The sequence below is a fragment of the Cervus canadensis genome, chromosome 6 (genome assembly GCF_019320065.1).
Source record: "Cervus canadensis isolate Bull #8, Minnesota chromosome 6, ASM1932006v1, whole genome shotgun sequence".
In the NCBI taxonomy this organism is placed as follows: domain Eukaryota; kingdom Metazoa; phylum Chordata; class Mammalia; order Artiodactyla; family Cervidae; genus Cervus; species Cervus canadensis.
The window spans coordinates 12501075-12518444 of NC_057391.1; the positions used below are offsets into that span (position 1 = coordinate 12501075).

Below are 17370 nucleotides of genomic sequence, written 5' to 3' on the forward strand. Positions count from 1 at the left end.
ATCTTAGTTCCATGACCGGGGATTGAACCTTGACCCTTGGCAGTGAAACTATTTATAGAGTCCTAACCACTGGACCACTAGGGAATTTCCAGCTTTTGCTCTCATTCTAACACAGAAGAAGGGGGTAAAGGGACCCCACTCAACTACTAAAGAGTACCCTGGGCCTATAGGTGTTTAAAGTGGGTCTTGGGTGAGCCTCAGTTTCCTCCTCTGTACAATGGGGCTAGTGATGCCTCCTTCTCTGAGTTATTCAGTTTTAGGTCAAATGACACTCCAAAAGCAGTTGGCCTGGCACATTGTAGGTGCGCAAGTCAATCCAGTCCAGCCCTCAGTGGGGGTTTACCATGAAACAGATAATGGCTGGATCTTGGTGATGAGTCGGTCGTTACCCTTAGTGGAGTCAGGTGGACCTGGTTTGCCCCTCACTATTGTAGGAACTTAGATGAGTCATTTCATCTCCCTGTACTTCGGTTTGCTTGTTCGTCAGTGCAGACAGTCAGGCCACTTTGGCAGGGTTGTTGTAAGGATTAAATGAGGTCACACGTGTAAAGCGTGGAGGCCTGTGCCAGGCCTGGAGCCAGCCTGAGTTCAGGCTGTGGGTAGCCACCTCCTCCCACTCCGGGGGAGTCCTGGCCTCAGAGAACAGTGTCCCCTTTGACTCTGCCGGCCACCGCGGTCACTGTACCACAATCACGGAGTGCTGGAGAGCAAATAGCTCCTGTCAGGCCTGGCCTTTTTCTCGGCTGCTGCTGCTCTGGCCAGCCAGGTTTGGGTTGGCGGGCAGGGTGAGTGGCTTGGCTTTGATGTGAGCTGTACTGAAGCTGGGAAATGGGGGCGTGGGGATCCCAGCCTGCCTCAGTGACTCAGGGCCAGCTCCTGGTCTTTTCCCCTGCTTGGGGCCAGTGGAGGGAGGCAGCTTAGCACCAGGGAGTCCTCACACCTTCCCTGAGACATGGGGATCTACTTTATAGATGGGGAAGCTGAGGGGATTACTCCCCAGCTCTGGTGAGCACCAGGCTGCAGGGGTGGACAGAAGTGCCTCCTGATTTGCTGTGGATCTGAAGGTCCAGCCCATTCCTTAAGAGTGGCCTGGTCTCTAGGAGACACCCCCTGCCCCATTTAAATGAGTACGTCAGGCCCCACAAACAGGTTTCCTGGGCACCTGATTCATGCCTGGCCCTGAGGCTGGCCAAGGGAGCAAGAAGGATGCACCAGACATAGCCTGTCTTAGGCACAGGTTTGAACCCCAGCTCTGCCACTGGCCAGCTCCAGGGACAGGCCCCTCTGGGCCTCAGTCCCATCATCTGTAAAATAGGATGTAGGGAAAACTGAAGTACTGTGTGTGAAAAGTGGTTTTTAAAACTACTGTTTATGCAAGCGAGGGATTATTAACCTTCCTGAGCTAAAACCCCAGTCTCTGTCACTGAAGAAAAGCTCAGAAGAGAATGGATGAAGGGCTTTGGCAGGTCACACAGAAGGGATGTACTTCTAGTCAAGAGCCTGGAAGGGGCAGAAGGTTACTCATTTTTCAGAGCAGGAAAAAAGGGCCCTAGAGAAGGGCTTTGCCCAAAGACTGGAGAAGCAGGAACTGACCCCAGCTCTTGGTGGGAGTCGCTAGTCTGGACTGCTGTGCAACCCTGGGAAACTGCAATAACCTCTCTGGGCCTCAGTTTCCCCTGTGCCAATCACACAGAGGGACTGCTGGGGTGTTTTTCTTCTAAAGCTTTTGTGCATCACCTGGCTTCTCTGACTGCTCTGGACAAGGTGGTCCCAGGTCCTTAGGAGGTGAGGAAGGCAGTGAGAACCCCAGCAGACCATCCCAGGGTGGGACCCAAGGCAAGGAGAGAAGTCCAGGTTGCAGGCACGCAGGCCCGAGGTGGGCAGGAGGAGGAAGAGGAGGAGGGAGGGGACTGTTGCCAGCCAGGAAATGTCTGCTGGCTGGCATCAGGCGTGCTTGAGCTAGCATGCTTCCTGTAAGCAGTGCACACGAGCCTAGTGACCTCACCCCTCAGACATTCCGGGACAGCACCCCCAGTCCAAAGAGGCTGTCCCATTGTCCCCTGGAACAGCAAACGGGCGGCAGCACCGACCTCTCGGCATCCAAACAACGTCCATTCATTCATCAGTGTTTACCAAGCACCCACTCGGCAGGCACCGTGCCAGACACTGGCACGCAGAGACCTGGGAGCCAGGGCAGTGGGCTCACATTTTCCGGCTGGGCCCCCTGTACCTGGAATGGGCGCCAATCTCCTTGCATGCTCTTTGGATTGGGACTCTGAGGTCATCATTGATGAGCAAGATCCTGGAGAGTGTGTCAACCTTGGGGGCAGCAGGAAGATGACTGGTGAACATTGATTTGGCCCCAGTGGTAGCCGAGCACTGCCTGGAGGCAGGGTCTGCATCTATTATCTCATTTATTTGCCCAACACTGAATAGGCCATCATTCTCATTTACAGAGATATAGCCTCAGGTGAGTGACCTTGCTTCAGGTCACACAGTTCATGATGGTTTCAGCCAGGATTCAGATCTGGTTCTTTCCTGGGGACCAAGCCCTCAGATTCCAAAACTAGTACCCCTGAACCCCTTTTCTCAATTGGGACCCTCAGTTGGAAACCATCCATTAGCCTAGTGGCTTTGGGCAAGTTGCTTGGGCTCTCTGAGCCTCGGTTTTCTTATTTGTCAAGTGGGATTGAGGGAGATTAATACGTAGGATTGCTGTGAAGTTTAATTGGGACAGTGGGTGTGAAAAAAACAAAACAAAACAAAACTTGTTCACTGGCTGAGGCAAGTGGCTTTAGGAGACTTTATCATTCAGGGGTTTCACCTCCCAGAATTCTCTGGCCACAGAGGCCTTGGAAAACGCCCAACCCCTTCCTCTGCCTCCAGGTCTAATTGCTCTGAGTCATCAGCCAGAATTGACTGATGACATCCAGTACATCCCAGTTTGCTCGATGTATGGGCAGGGACAGATGGGGAGGAATGAGAGGAGAAGGTACAGATGAAGAACAGGACACTGTGGCTCTGTCCCCTCCCGTCCTCCCTTGGGAATTTGATGTTCTTGGAGGGTGAGGAAGGACCATTCCATATGAAATACTGAGACCAGTACAAGCCACCATAATGACCTTTTCTGCTCCCGTTTCACTTCATGAAGATATCTCATGTCTTCAGTCATTTCCCAGAGGCTCTGAATTGCTAACATTATCCCCATTTTGCAGATGAGTAAGTAAGGAAACTGACACTTGGGCAGGTTTACTTGAGGCCCCGAGTTAGTAGGCAAGTGGGATTTTAGTCCCTACTAGTAACCCTGACTCCTCTGTGGAAGCTTCCAGAGCCAGGCAGGGGAGGGGGAAGGTCCTCAACAGAGAAAAGGAGAAAGTCTTTCTTTTTACAGCTGGGCAGAGCTCTTGCAAAAGCCTTGAGGCAAGTGAAATAGAAGCCACCAGAATACAAAACCCTGCAGATGTTTGTCCCCCTTCTGCAACCTCCAGAAAGGCCTTCATCCCATCTACCCTAAAACCCTAAAAACCTCTGCCTGCAGTTCTCACAGCCTCGCTTGGGCTGATAACCTGGCTTTTCTGTGGAACTCACCAACCTGGGGCTGTCTACAGGTGCTGGGGGCCTGACGAGGGTCTTGGCTGCCACCATTAGCTTGATGACCTTGGGCCCATCACACCTCTCCAAGCCTCAGTTTTGCCATCTGTTGAACAGGTTTATTAATGAATGTTGTAACTGGAAGATTGCAGTGGGCATAACCTGGAATGGCTGGCACAGTAAGCTTCTAAAGTTGACTTCCATTCTTCCCTCTCTCTGGGGACTTATCCCTTCCCTTTTTCTTCTGCTGAAAGATGGCATCAGATAAAGGGGAGGCAATTCGATTCCTTGTGAAGAATCCTAGGCGTTAGCTGCAGATAGCTGAGCTTAAAACCCATCTCTAGGGAATTCCCTGGTGGTCCAGTGGTTAAGACTCCATGCTTCCCATGGAGGGGGCATGAGTTTCATCCCTGATTGGGGAACTAATGGGCATCCCACATGCCACCTAGCCAAACAAAACAAAAATTCAAAACCTGTCTCTCCTTTGTACCAGCCCTGAGCTGCTTCTCTGAGCTGCAGTTTGCTCATCTGTAAAATGGGAATATAAGGTCAACCATCCAGAGGGAACTCCCTTCTTTCACCTGGAGGTGGAGAAAGTGAAAGTGAAGTCGCTCAGTTGTGTCTGACTCTTTGCGACCCCGTGGACTGTAGCCTACCAGGCTTCTCCGTCCATGGGATTTTCCAGGCAAGAGTACTGGAATGGGTTGCCATTTCCTTCTCCAGGAGATCTTCCCAACCCAGGGATTGAACCCAGGTCTCCCGCATTGTAGGCAGACGCTTTACCGTTTGAGCCACCAGGAAAGCCCTGGAGGTGGAGAAGGTATGCCCAACTGAGAAGAATGCCTCAAAGTTGGTAACATCTCAGAGGAGTGGGGAAGATGTTTCTGAGTGAGGTTTGGAGGAGGGTTTCTAGCACTTTCTGAAATCAAATCCCTTACATTATAAGTTACTCAGATATAAAACCTGGTTCAGATATTCATAAAGAGAAACCAGTTTCTCCAAGGAGTATGGCTCCCAGGGCAAGAATGCTAAGGCAGGATGGGGGCAGAGGACCCAAAAGGGGAGTGGGTTGGAACTTGGGCTCCTAGCTTGCCTGCCCCAGTTTAATCTAGGTCAATGTAACGAAAATTTTTGAGCTTCTGCTGTGTTCAGGAACCATGCAAGTCACTTTGTAGGATAAGGGGGATCATGAAGCAGACATTAACTCTGTCTGCCCTTAAGAATCAAAAGAAGTAATGATGACATGGATAGGAGATCTCCATGTAACCCTAACAGGCACTTTGCACAGAGCCTGGTACATGTGCGTGCATGCTCAGTCACTGCAGCTGTGTCTGACTCTGCGATCCTGTGGACTGTAGTCCACCAGGCTCCTCTGTCCATGGGATTCTCCAGGCAAGAGCACTGGAAGAAGTTGCCATGCTTTCCCAACCCAGGGATAGAACCTGTATCTCTTGCCTCTCCTGCATTGCTAGTGGATTCTTTACCCACTGAGCCACCTGGGAAGCCCCACAGTAGGTGCTGAATATGTGTTCACTGAAGGTAACAAAACTACAAACTATGATGGGGTGGGGGTTGCAGACCCTGAGTGAGGTGGTTTCCCAGAGGAAGGGGCATTTATATTGGGCTTTGACGGCAGCCTAAGAGTCCTCTGTTCCTCCCTTTGTCCACTGGTCCTCCATCAAGGCTGATGAAGACCCCAGCAGAGCAAAACCCTAACTTCTCCTCACTCCTGCCCACCGGCCCTCATCTGAACTCTGAGGAGTCTCCGGATGTGAGGAGGAAGTGGCCGGGCTGCGGAAGGCAGGCTCATTTCCAGTGCGGGGCCGGGCCGCCAGCCCCAGGTCCTGTTTACACAGCAAGGCGGACGGGCCGACAAGACTTGGCGGCAAATGCGCTTCTGCCTCTGAGAACAGAAGGGGCTGGCAGATCCTGGCCAGGCCAGGCGCGGAGTGGCCTGTGCCAAGGGGAAAGTCAAATGTAAAGAGTGTTTCCTCCTGGCCAGGCGGCCCCAGACTTTTGTCTCCAGTCTGCAGGCAGTTCCTCCAGTGATTCATAATCAGCGGGAACTTATAAATAAACCCCACCTCGACCTCGCACCACAGCCTGGCTGGGACCTGGGCGGGAGCGAGGTGGGGGGGGGTGGGGGCTGGGAAACAGGGAGGCCAAGGAGAGGCCCTGAGAAGGCTTGGGGGACTGGGGTGACACTGGCCATTGGGCAGGGGCACCTCTGACTTCCTATGGAGGGATTGCAGGGGGTGTTACCAGCAGTCTTATCCCCCCCGAGGCCTCAGGCATGGGGCCACCGGTCAGAAGCAAGGAACGCTGACAGGCTGGAACTTTCATCTGCTTCCCAGGAGGGTGGTAGATGAGTCTAGGTGGAATTTTGAAATAACTGGCCTTTAAAACCTTTTGGGGGATTATAATTTCAAATTCATGAAAAAGTTGCAAAAAAATAGAACAGAGAACTCCTGTAAAATTGTAGCCAGATTCATCAATTGTTTATATTCTGTCCCATTTTGCTTCATCATTCTTTTTCTCCTATATTTTCTTTTTTGGAACCATCTAAAAATAGGCTTCCAATTATGGAAAACAGTATAAGGTTTCTCAAAGAAACTAAGAATAGAACTACTATATGACCCAGCAATTTCACTCTTGGATATATATCTGATGAAAACAAAAGCACTCATTTGAAAAGATACATGTACTCCAGTATTCATTTTTTTGTTCATTCTAAGTCTCTTCAGTCATGTCTAACTCTTTGCGACCCTATAGACGGGTAGCCCGGTAGGCTGCTTAGTCCATGGGATTCTCCAGGCAAGAATACTGGAGTGGGTTGCTGTGTCCTTATCCACGGGGCCAATGTTCATAGCAGCATTATTTACAACAGCCAAGGTATGGAAGCAACCTAAGTGTCCATCAACAGAGTAATGGATAAAAAAGATGTGGTACATACATCCAATGAAATACTACTCAGCCATAAAAAGAATGAAAGTTTTATATTTGCAGTAACATGGATGAACCTAGAAGGTAATATGCTAAGTGAAATAAGTCAGACAGAGAAAGACAAATACTGTATGATATGATATGTGAAATCTGAAAAATACAATGAATGAATATAGCAAAAAAGCAGACTCACAGATATGGAGAACAAACCAATGGTTATCAGGGTTGGGGGCACAATATAGGGTGGGGGAATAGGAGGTGCAAACTATATTGTGTGTAAGACAGGCTCAAGGATAGATTGCACAACATGGCAAATATAGCCAGCATTTTGTAAATGGAGCATAACCTTTAAAAATTATATAAAGATAGTAAAAATAGGCTTCTAGCATCCCACCTCTGTGCCCCGTATGACCTCACTGTGCATTTCCTGAAACAGCCATTGTTTGGAATTCTGATCAACCACTTACTAATGTATTCCAGGGCAAGATGTTCAGGTCTTGTGTCCTCTGTGAAGTGGGGCTACAAGGACCCCTTTCCAAGGAGAGGGTGAGGAGAAGTAATGGTGGAAATATCTATCAGAACAGTAAAGATAGGCGCAGCTCATTATTTTGTGCAAAGCGACTTGCATCTATTATGTCATTTGACCTGCACACAAGAAACAGGCTCAGAGACGGTATATAATTTGTCCAAGGTCACACAGCAGGCCAGGCTTTGATGTACACAGTAAGCACTGAATTAATCCTGGGGCCTGTCCTCATCCTTATTTGCTGCATGATTGTGATCAAGGGTTGGGTTCCTAGGCTTCTGTCTCCCCTTGTGATATGGGCACTGGTATCTCCGGGGTGCTGGGTGGGGAAAGAATGCAAGCTGCTTCTGCACGCAGCCCAGCTCTCCAGTTTCTTGGAAGAAACGCTTCCTGTGGAGTGGAAGCTGCTCTAGCAGTCAAACCAGCTTCTCTGAATTCTTCCGGTCACCTTATGATCCAGGCTTAAACCTCTCTTGCAGATTGTCTCTGGAAACTGGGAAATCTGACCAGAAGGCCCTTCGCCTCCCAGGCTCCGTAGCTTCTGCAGTGATGAGGCCTGGCCACCAGATGGCTCCACAGAGACCACTGCGCTCTAAGGGAAGAGGAGGTAGGTGTTCCTCCAGGGGCTGTTTTAATGGGACTGCTCCCCTTGGGAGTGAGAGCAACCCCACTGCTTTCCCTTTGGCTTTGGGTTGCAGAGAAACAGGAGGGAAGCAAGTCTCCTCGGTCACTTGGCCCTCACTCTCTGCTTCACAGGGGTTGTTACCTGGTTGAGCAAGGCCTGGGACTGTAACAGCTGCTGGATTTCTCTAGACCTCAGTTTCCACATTTGCAGAAGGGGCAAGTCCCTTCTGCCTGGCTTTCTTCACGGGGTCTGGATGGCAGGTCAAACACCGAGCCTCCATCCCCACACCTGAAATTGGTATCATAGTGGAGGTTGTTGCGTGTCATCATGAGGATGAAGAGCTGCCCACATATGAAGAGATTTGAGGGTTAAGCCTGCAGCCACCTACAAGTGAGCTCTGGGATCTTCCTTCAGCTTCCAGACCGGCTTCCTTTATAAACTGTAGTGCGGGACTTCAGAGTGGGAGACCTCAGGGCTCATTTCCCCTGTACCTTCCAGTCTTCAGACAGAGGAAAGTCCAGAGAGCAACAGTGGACTTGCCCAAGGTCTTACCACCCCATCTGACCACACTGAAAACCGCGTCCACTAACCCTGGTTCAGGGGACAGCTTGCATTAACTCTTCTCTTCCCTCTGCCCAGAGACCCAGCAGAGAGACCCAGAGTTGGGAAGGGCTGGTACAGCTGGGGCAGGAATGGGCACAGAGTGGGCCACCATGAGCTGGAGGCCGGGCTGCAAAAGAGCTCAGTTTAGAACCCAAGGAACCTCCCTTCTCCTGAGGACCCCCTGCCCCCACCAAGGTCTTCCATGGAAAAGCCCCTGGGGGCTCACCTGCCCAGACCCTGGCTGGTTTGGGGGGGGGGGGGTGAGTTTTGAACACTCTACAGGGAACTTGCAGGATTTCTATTGCTACAGTGTATCTACACACTTTTATTTATGAAACAAGACTTCTGTTCTCCCTTAATTAGTGGGCTCCCATAAACCCTCTCCCCCAGCTCAGGATGTGGAGAGGGCAGGGGGAAAAACCAATAAAAATATAAAAATATGGAACTCCAGATGCACTGGGCAGGACCAGCCTTCCTGCCTGGAGAGAGGGAGGGACGTATTACCCCAAATTAGTAACTGCCAGAATCCCAGGCTGATAACAGGCATATTTTGGGAAGAACATGCTACTAACTTGACCTCATTCATACGCAACTGTAACAGACTGATGGAGTGGCTTTTTCTTCAACAAGATTGAATGGCGGAGGAGAGAGGGGTCCTGCGAGCCTGTGAGTGGGATGAAGAGGAACCAGGCAGAAGTTGGGGGTAGGCAACAAAGAATGGAAGCTGAGGGCTCCATTGGACTGACAGTATTGCCCATGCGCCAGAAGGAAATGGACCACTGACTTTCAGGAGAGGCCTACCTGGGGTGGGGGGGGTGGGGGGGTGCAAATACTCAATTTCCATGAGTCAGTGTTTTCTCCTAGGGGAGAAAAGCAGGGTGCCATAACCTGCAGTTTCCCCCAGAGGAAGGGTTCCTGCAGGCCCAGCCTCATGCCTGGCTCTTTGCAGAGCCCCTGAACTGCCCCAGGGGAAGCAGGAGCTGTCATCTCCATTGTAATCCAGTAGACTGAGGCCCAGAGAAAGAAAGGGACTTGCCCAAGAGCTGAGTTAGTAACAAAACGCCTAGAAGAACTAAGGTCTCCTGGTCAGTTGCCTTTTACTCACGTTCTGCCTGAATCTGAAGTTTAGGCCGAACCAGTGTTCCTGGCTCCGTGATCCTGGACCTTGCCAAGCTCAGTTTTCCTCATCTGTAAAATGGGAGAGTATCTCTTATCCACTGGGGTTGTTGACAGGATTTGGTACTATACGAAATGGCCTGGCATATAGTCGGCATGCAGTCAGTGGTGGCTGTAATACAGAGGAGTCCAATCTTACTTCAGGGCATGGTTCTTAAGGTCATTTAACAAGAAGACTGGAAGACTGTGAAGGATGAGGGAAGCCTGGCGTGCTGCAGTCCAGGGGTTGCCAAGAGGCAGACACGGCTGCGCCACTGAACAACAACAATGCAAAGAACGAAACAAAACAAAAGTAAAGACCAAACCCTTGAAAATCCTTTAGGAAGTCACTGAGAAGACGTGAATACTTATTCGGGGTGAGTGGGGAAGAAAGTGGAAGGCTTTAGGATTGCCAAGGAGCCAAAGGGTGAGACGGTGTGACAGGCAAACTATACGGTGGAAGGGGTGCCGTGCAGGCCTGGCAGGTTCAGGAGGGTCAGTGTGAGAATGGGCAGGACCTTGAACGCCAGGCAGAGAAGTCCGGACCGGCTTGCTGCTGTCAGGAGATGTTTAATTTTGGCAGTGGGGTGATTAAAGGGAGGTTCCCTGTGTGTGTGAATTTCCACCCACCCCCAGGGTTGTTTCTCTGCTGGAGAGCTGGGGCCAATTTATGGCTCCTGGCTGCCCCTAAGCAGCCTCTCCCAGCCCTCCTCCTCCCTGGCTGTCTGGCAGCCAACTGAGTTTTATGTGGGGAATCTGAGGAATTTGAAAAGGCAGAATGCAAATGCCACTGTTGGAGATTTCCTTGTCAGCCTCCAGAGGGGAAAGGCCCCTCTTTGTGGGTTAAGGAAGAGTGGCTCTCTGGGTCCCCAAACCTGTGGGGATGCTCAGGGCCAGTTCCTTGACCCCCGTCTGTGAGAAGCAGGCCGTGTCACCATAAGCAAGCAGTCTCCTCTGGAGCTCTTGGAGAGCCAAGCTGGGTAACAGAGAAGTCCTTGGACACTGCAGAGAGCCTGCCACACGCCCTGTGTTGAGACTTTAATGACGATTCCTCAGTGCCCTCCTTTAACAGAGGAGGGAACAGACAGAGGAGGGAATGGGGAGACGTTTTGTCTGGGGGTCACCGGGGCCGACCTGGACGGGGTCCAGGGCCCCAGCGCTGATGGGGACTGCGGGGCGGCCCGGTGCCATGAGCGCGCTGAGGACGCGGGGCGGTCCCAGACCTCGCGCGTCCGGAGACCCTCAGGGCCGTGGGCGCGCCCACCGCCCCCGGACCTGCCCCGGCTGGCGTGTGTGTGGGGGGAGCGGTGTGGGGCGGCGGGAGCTGGGAACTGGGGAGCTGGGAACTGGGAGCCGGGAGCCGCGCCCGAGCTCGGGCGCCTCTATCTCCCGCGGCCACGGCGTCTCCGAGTCTCGGCGGCCCGAGCGCCGGGCGTTATCTGCTCTCGCCCGGCCGGGCCCCTTCCCGCCTTCCCGCCAGGCCGGGGCCGCCGTGGCGACGGGCTGCTCCCGCCTTATCATCGGCTGCCCCCGCCAGCGAGCTGGGCCCGAGTCTGACCCCCGCCCCTGCCGCTCCCCGGGCGGCCCCCTCCCCTCCCGGACAGCCACCCACCTACCCAGATGCCCGCTCCCAGGGGGGCCCCCTCCCCGATGTCCCTCTCAGAGCTGCCCCTTCCGGGGCACTGCATCAGAAAAGGGTGTTTGTCAGATTTGTCCTTTTCTTAAAAGGCAAGCCTGACCACGGTTAATCCCATTTTAGTCACGTTTTAAAGGATTTCATAAGAGAGGCAAAGTTATGCAAAACAAAACAAAGGCAGTCAATCCCTAAACCCACTATACATCAGGGCTGGGCAGGGGCGGGGTGGGATAGAGTGCTTATTCATGGATGGCTCTAAACCACTTCTGCTCAGGGCTTACTGTGTTCAGTGTGACACCCCTTGGAAGCGAAGTTTCCCCACCTAAGTACTGGAATCTGTAGGCCATAAAGCTTCCCGTAGTGCTGGTGGCAGAAAGCATGGGTGCAGCCCTTTGTAATAGCAATTTGGCAGTATAGACAGAAAGCCATAAAAGTATTCATACACTTTGACTCAGTAATCTCACTCTGGGAATGTATCCCAAGGAAATAGTTCAACAGCAGTGAAAGAAAAAGACAAAAGCAGAAAACTGTGGGTCCAATCATGTGTTATTTGTAGAGCTAATGAAAGTATCTTTCTGAGTGAAAAGTTGGAATACACAAATTGCATGGAATGGGGTTCATACCCACCAGGGTCTCACCGTGAACCCATCAACAAACCTCAAATAAGTGTCTTAACCTCACTGAAGTTCCTTTTTTGTTTCTGGGAAGTGGATAACCTCACCACTCAGAGGACTTTCGAAGGAATTCCAGGAGACAGTCTGTGAAAGCATCTAGTACAGCGTTTGAGGGCAGAGGAAGAACGTAAGACGTGTTTATTTCCCTCCTTTCTTCATCCTTACAGAAATGAAAATATGGAGTATTTTAAGTCACATTTGTAAATACTAGAGAAAGTGCATAGGGTGCGTTAAGAGCTTGGGAGTTTTGAGTCCTTCAAACTTGGATTGGGCTAGAATCCTAGCACCACTTACTTCCTAGCTGTGTAATCTTGATAAGATGTACTCCCTCGTTTATTAAAAAATGATTATAAAATTTACCATGTAACTGTTGTGAGGATTAAATGAGGTAGTATGTGGGATGTGTTTAGGTCTGTGCCTGGCATATAATAAGCACTCAGTAATGGGTGGCTATTATTATTATTAAATAGTATTTAGAACTAACTTCAGTACCCCCAAACACTCCAAGTTAAATGTCATTATATCTTTTGTGGAATATGATGCAGCATTTAAAGAGTGAGATAATCAACATAAACTAATGAGGAATGATGCACATGATAATTAAAAATAAGACTTGCCTCTATCTGGATAGGTGACTGAAATATGAAAAATTAGAAGTAAAAATATAAGTTTAGAGAAAGTCTTATACAATATTGAGAGTAAGGAGGATCTTCTCAAGAAAGCCAGGAAACCAGGACCATAAAGGAAAAGACAGATTAGAACATGTCAGGTATTTAAATGTCTCCTTGGTCAGAGGCTCTGCAAACAAGTCTAGAGACAATCGTAGATGAGAAGTGTTTGTTACATACAGATAGATAAAATCTTCATTTTCCTCATACCCCTCAAGACCCTTCATGCAGAATTCCTACAAACTAATTGGGAAAAGTCAAACAATAGAAAAATGGATGAAATCACTTCACAGAAGAGGAAATGAAATCACAAGAAAGGCAGACCTCCTCCCCATTTGCTGGGGAAATGCAAATAAAACCATAAACAAAATACCATTTTTCACTAGGCACTAACTATTAAAATAGAAATGGGCATGCCCTTTGCCCCACCAATCCCACTTTCAGGACTATCCATAAAAAATAACTGTTTTTTTTTTTTTTTTTTTTAACTGTGGTGTTCTTCATAGTGACAATCCCAGTGTCTACCTCTTAGGGCATGGGTGGATGAATTTGGTTACATCCAGGCCAATGGATACAGTAGACTTTTAAGAAGGAGCTTGTTGAATCTGTGTGGGGTGACTTGCAGGGTTGTCTGTTCTATTAGGTATAAAAAGGCAATTGTGTAGTGGTGTGTAAAGTATGATCCCATTTTGTGTTTAAAGAAAGTGTGTGTGTGGTGTGTATGAGAGAGAGAGATAGAGTAAGCCTCCAAGACTTCACTGGGATAAATGTTGGTTATGTTTGCTTGAACCTAAAGAAAAGTGGATAGGTATACTGAAAGGGGAAAGAAGTTTTGTCCAGTTTTCTTTTTTTCCAGTTTTATTGAGATATAATATTATACACGTTTAAGGGGTACAATATAATGAATGAAAGTGAAAGTCGGTCAGTTGTGTCCAACTCTTTGTGACCCAGGCCAGATTACTGGAATGGGTAGCCTTTCCCTTCTCCAGGGGATCTTCCCATCCCAGGGATCAAACCCAGGTCTCCCACATTGCAGGCGGATTTTTTACCAGCTGAGCCACCAGGGAAGCCCAAGAATACTGGAGTGGGTAGCCTATCCCTTCTCCAGAGGCTCTTTCCAACCCAGGGAGCCAACCAGGGTCTTCTGCATTGCAGGCAGATTCTTTACCAGCTGAGCTACCAGGGAAGCCCAATATTGGGCTTTCCAGGTTGTGCTAATGATAAAGAATCCGCCTGCCAATGCAGGAGATGCAAGAGATATGGTTTTAATCCCTGGGTCAGAAAGATCCCCTAGAGTAGGAAATGGCCACCCACTCCAGTATTCTTGACTGGGAAACCCCATAGACAGAGGAGCCTGGCGAGCTACAGTCCGTGGGATCGCAAAGAGTCGGACACAACTTAGCAAAACAACAACAATAATACTTTACATATATATGTACATACACACACATATACATATATATATAATCACCACAATACATTTAGTTAACATCCATCACCTAACATTTTTTTCTCATGATGAGAACTTTTAAGAAACTACTCCTTGAATATTTCCAAACATCTTTGTTAACTATAGTCACCATGCTGTATATTCCCAGAGCTCATAACTAGAAGTTTACACATTTGATACATTTATACATTTGTATAACTAGAAGTTTACACATTTGATCACCTTCACTCATTTCTCCCACCCTCTGCCTCTGGGAACCACCCATCTGTTTGCCCATTTGTGTAGTTTGACATTTTCTGTTTCATTTGTAGAAATTCTGAATGTGAGATTTATGAACCCTTCCTTCCCTGCATGTGAGCCTGTGGAGAGGCTCCTGCCAGCCTGTTCTGGGTTTCTTGGTGGTGGGAGGAGAGAGGGGGTGTTCTCAGGTCCCCATCTCTCTCTGACCTCTGGCCCGCTGCAGCAGCATATGTTGTTGGAGTTTGGGAAAATGACAAACAGATTTGATCACATACAACAAAACAAGAGTTTGCAAGGCAATATGATCCCTGGTTGAGTTTTTGTGAGAAGGAACAGCCTGTGTCTGTGAGTGTGCAGAAGAAGGGCTGGGAGGACCTGGATGACTCTTGAAGTGGGGTGTGCTGAAGGGGGTTTTATTTTTGCACGTCTCTTGTTTGCATTTTTTTACACTGTGCATTATTGCTTTTGCAAGGATAAAGCAGTGGGGTATCTTTACTCCTGAAATACACTATTGTATTTTTGTACTGTGATTGCAAGGAGAAAATGTGGACAAACACCAGAATTTGGGTTCAGATGATGGGACCCAACCCCACAACTATTTTTCTTTTTTTAGATTTGTGCCTTTTACTTTTTTTTAATTGTGGTAAGTGATGCATAACATAAAATTACCATCTTAACCATTTTTAAGTGTATAGTGCAGTAGTGTTAACTATCTTATAACAGATCTCCAGAACTTTTTCATCTTGCATAACAGAGGCTCTATACCAACTGAACATATTCCCATCTCCCCCTCCCCTCAGCCCGTGGAAACCACCTTCTATCAATACTTTCTTTCTCTATGAATTTGACTACTTTAGAAACCTCATATAAATGGAATCATGTAATATTTGTCTTTTCGTGGCTGACTTACTTCACTTAGCATAATATCCTTGGGGTTTGTCCATATTGTAACTTATGACAAGATTTCTTTCTTTTTTTTAAAGGCTAAATAACATTCCTTTGTGTATGTATGCTACATTTTGTTTAGTTCTTCAAAGGAAATTTAAGCTGCTTTCACCTCTTCAGTATGGTGAATAATGCTACAATCAACACAGATATGCAAATATTTTTTCAAGATCCTGTTTTCAATTCTTTTGATATATACTGCTATGGGCTGAATGTTCCTTTACTTCCAAACTCCTATGTTGAAATTCTAATCCTAATGTTATGGTGTTTGGAGATGGAGCCTTTGGGTGGTAATTAGGCCATGAGGGTGGAGCCCTCATGAATAGGATTAGTGCCCTTATCCTTACAAGAAGGGGACAGAGAGCTCCCTAGCTCACTGCTGTGTGAGGACACAGTGAGAAATCAGCACTCTGCAACCCAGAGGAGGGCTCTCACCAGAACCTGACCATGCTGATAGGTTGATCTTTGATCCCCAGCCTCCAGCACTATGAGGGACAATTTTCTGTGGTTTATGAGCCACCCAGGCCATGATATTTTGTTATAGCAGCCCAAGTAGATTAAGGCATATACCAAAAGTAGAATTGCTGGATCATCCACTCCAGTATTCTTGCCTGGAGAATCCCAGGGACAGAGGAGCCTGGCAGGCTACAGTCCACAGGGACGCAAAGAGTTGGACATGACTGAAGTGACTGAGTACACACGCATGCATGTGCTAATTCTATTTTTAAGTTTTTTGAGGAAATATCATACTATTTTTCACAGCAGCTATATCATTTTACATTCCCACCAACAGTTCCAATTTCTCCACATCTTTGTCAGCACTTGTTACTTTCTGTTTGTTTTTTGATGGTGACCATCCTAATGGATCTGAGATGATATTTCATTGTGTTTTGATTTGCATTTCTCTGATGGTTAGTGATGTTGAGCATCTTTTCATATGCTTGTTGACCATCTATATATCTTCTTTGGAGAAAAGTCTATTCAAGTCCTTTGTCCATTTTTTAATTGGGTTATTTATTTACTATTGATTTGTTATGGATATTAACCCCTTATTAGACATATGATTTGCAAATACTTTCTGCCATTCTGTGTGTTGCCTTTTCACTCTGTTGATTCTTTTCACTGTTTCCTTTGCTGTGTGAAAATTTTAAAGTTTGGTGCCTTCCCATGTGTCCATTTTTCACTTAGGTTGCCTGTGCTTTTGGTGTCACATCTGAGAAATTATTGCCAACTCCAATGTTTTAAAGTTCCTTCCCTATTTTCTATGAGAAGTTTTATAGTTTCAGCTCTTACATTTAGGTGTTTGACCCATCTTGAGTTGATTTTTGTATATAGTGTAAGATAAGAATCTAAATTCATTCTTTTGCATGTAGATACCCAGTTTCCCCAACACCAACTGTTGCAAAGACTATCCTTTCCCCATTATGTAGTCTTGGCATCTTTGTTGAAGATCATTTGACCATGCACAAGGGTTTATTTCTGGGCTCCCTATTCTGTTCTATTGGTGTAAACATCTGTCTGTATGCCATTACCATATTGTTTTGGTTGCTGTAGCTTTGTAATATGTTTTGAAAGCAAGACGTATGAGGCCTCCAACTTTGTTTGTCTTTCCCCCTGTATTTTAATGTGGCAAATTTCCATCAAGTAAATTTTGAACTGTTATTCCTGGTTTGCAGGTTGGGAAGATCCAGGGGAGGACATGGAATTGGATTCTCACCTGGGGAAGCTCTGGTAAGCATAGACAGAGTGGATGACCACTAACTGTTTGCCCACCCAGCCATCTGCCACTATGTCTCTTGGTCTGCTCAGTCTGCAGTAGCCCACATTGGTTGGCTAGGGGCGGTAATGTTGCTTTCTTTTTCATCTTTCATTTCCTTCTTTTCTTTCTGTCTCCCTATTTCCCTATTTCTCACTTATTTCTTTCCTTCTCCTTCCTTCCTTTTTCTAGCCCAGTTAAATTGAGTGACTTGCCTAAAGCAACTAAGGAGTGACCCAAGGCACAGATTGACTGGCTTTTGCTGCTCTCCTCAGGGAAGAGGGAAGTACCATGTCTGTGACCCCTACCATTGTCCAGGCTTCCGGCGAGGTACTTTGCTCTACAGCATGATGTGAGCTAGGTTTATTGGTCTATTTCCTTATCTGCAGTTCTGTAGATGAGGACAACGATGCTTAGCTGGCTGGCACCCTGCATGAGGTTTCACAGCTGTTGTTTCATGGGCCTTTGTTTGAATCATGAAATGTGTCTTCCTAACAGCATTCTGAGGATGATGCTTGTTCCCCCATTTTCCAGATGAGGAACAGGTGACTTTGAGCC

At 48.0% G+C, this 17370-nt stretch overlaps 1 long non-coding RNA gene across 2 annotated transcripts in view; it reads left to right on the forward strand.

Moving 5' to 3' along the window:
* The window catches only part of LOC122443069, a 117928-nt gene that overhangs the window by 36735 nt on the left and 63823 nt on the right, over positions 1–17370 (forward strand). For both annotated transcript variants that reach the window (XR_006269891.1, XR_006269892.1), the window contains exons 5-7: positions 7540–7667; positions 16733–16787; positions 17005–17142. This is a non-coding gene — a long non-coding RNA (uncharacterized LOC122443069). The remainder of the gene's footprint in view (positions 1–7539; positions 7668–16732; positions 16788–17004; positions 17143–17370) is intronic.